The sequence below is a fragment of the Trachemys scripta genome, chromosome 5 (genome assembly GCF_013100865.1).
Source record: "Trachemys scripta elegans isolate TJP31775 chromosome 5, CAS_Tse_1.0, whole genome shotgun sequence".
Classification (NCBI taxonomy): Eukaryota; Metazoa; Chordata; order Testudines; family Emydidae; genus Trachemys; species Trachemys scripta.
The window spans coordinates 54,177,274-54,179,738 of NC_048302.1; positions in this window are offsets into that span (position 1 = coordinate 54,177,274).

A 2,465-nucleotide genomic window follows, 5' to 3' on the forward strand; every position below is an offset into this window, starting at 1 on the left:
GGAAATTAACCAGCATAGCTAAGAGGAATGATTTTTCTGCTATAGCTATGCTAACATAACTCCCCCATGTATTCTATTATGGAATGAAAGTGACTTTATTTCAAAAAAATTGGGAGTGGAGGGTAGGGAGGAGTTTGTGTGTGTACAAGAGGTTCCCAAAGAGGGACCTCAGTCTGTGAAGAACATAAGAACGGCCATACTGGATCAAACCAATGGTCTATCTAGCCCAGGATCCTGTCTTCCGACAGTGGCCAATGCCAGGTGCTTCAGAGGGAATGAACAGAACAGGTAATCATCAAGTGATCCATCCTCTTTTTTATCATAGGCAAAAGGTCCACCAGCAAAATCCTGGGTCTCTTCTACCCTGGGAGTAGGGTTGCCAACTTTCTTATCGCAGATTCTGGGTGACGCTTATCTCAGATGACTCCTGGGAAGCGGATGACATGTCCCTCTGGCTCCTAGGCATAGGGTTGGCCACGGAGACTCTGTGCGCTGTCCCCTCCATCAGGTGCCACCCCTGCAGCTCCCATTGGCCACAGTTCCTGGCAAATGGGAAGTGCAGAGCCAGCGCTCCGGGCAGGGGGGGGGCAGCACACAAAGACCCTGCGGCCGCCCCTACACTTAGGAGCTGGAGGGACATGTTCCTGCTTCCAGAGAGCTGTGCAGAGCTGGGTAGGGAGTCTGCCAACCCATGCCAACCAGACTTTGAATGGCCCAGTCAGAGGTGCTGACCGGAACCGCCAGGGTTCCTTTTCAACCAGGTGTTCCAGTCAAAAAACAGACACCTGGCAACCCTACCTGGGAGCTGGTTCCTGGCTTTCAGTTTTATCCACACTGGACATTGACCACAAGTTGCCACAAGCTGAATAGTCAGACCTTTCCTAATATTACATTTTTAAAGTCTTACTGCTTATAATCAACTGTATCTGCCACTATGCTGCGAGGAAGGAGAAAAAGCCCACCAGATTTCTTGTCATTTGGTCCAACAGGAAATATTCCTTCCTGATCCTGAAAGAGACAATTGTTCAGGTCCACAGCATCCAATCCCACAGCCTCCCCCCCATACAATACCAACCGTACAACTATGGGGAGGGAGTGTGGGGTAGCTAGCAGGTGCAAGAGGTTTTTGAAAATCCTGGGGGCAGTTTAAATATGCTGTGAGGCTGGGGCCATGAGACCCTGACTAGTCCTTTCCCCCATCTCCAGCCAATAAGAAGGTGGCAGACCAGAGGTAGTTGAGCAGCCCTTTCCAGGTACTCATGTGCTTTCACATAAATGCCCCTCCCCTCTTCATACTGTATACATAGCTGCTGCACAGCTCTGACCCCTGCTACTCTGACTTGCCTCCTGGGACAAAGAATGACCCTAGCTGAGAGCCCTCCCCTCCGTGTGGGGTACAGGAGGCAGTCAGACAATCAGCTGCAGCAAAAATGACATGCAACTTGCCCAGCATGGGTCTCACAGCCCTGAGATTAAGAGTCTGATGCTCTACTGAGTGAGCTAGCTCATCTGACTGTATAACTTGTATTAGAGTGTCTTTGAAGGTATAAACATAGAGAGAGCCAAATGTTGGTCAGGCAAAGACTGAAAAAAAGAAAGAGAGAAAAAATAAAAGGTTTAGAAGTTTTGTGGAATTTTATCCAAAATAAAATATTGTCCCCCTTGCTTGCCTTTACTTACAAGACTCATCTGCTGATTGGGTCCAGCAAGGACAAATTCTGCTTGATTTCAGAAGAGCTGGTAATGAGAACACAATATTTAAAATCAATTTTTCATTCATTTGTAGCTCCCTTATATTAAATTTTTACTATAAGGTGTACTTGGGTTTGAATGAATTAATGTTGAACTCCGCATTGGCTACATAGTTTTATTTTTGACTATAGCTGCCAAAATATTATTGAAATATTGATACCTGAACACACGCTAACATATTATTCAAGTATCGATACATATGTATGTGAGTTAACATATTACAGAAGAACTGATATATGTGAATGTATAGTCATGTACAAGGGAGAAAAGAAGGCAGGATGACTTTTTTTAAAGTGCATACTTGTGTGTGTATATATCTATATATTACACACACACACACACATTCTATTTTTTCATAATGTGGGGGTTGTTTACTTTTTGTTATGATCTATGCTACAAAACAAAATTATTATTATTAATTTACACCCATGGACTGCCACCCTTCAAAACCAGCTCTGCCTTCGTTACTCAGGCAAAACTCTCATTGTGTGACTGTTCTTAAAGTTCTGTGTCAGGCCCTCAGTTTTCAATTTACTAGCTTTTGCTTCGTTTTTGACATACACTTAATATTACATGTAGTTTGGGGTCTGTGGATTTTCTTCATTTTTTAAATAAAAATAAATTGTTCTTATATATTTGGAAGGTTATTTCCCCCCTGGAGTGACTTCAAATTGTTCAAAAGAGAATGTTACTGATACACTGAATTCAACTTG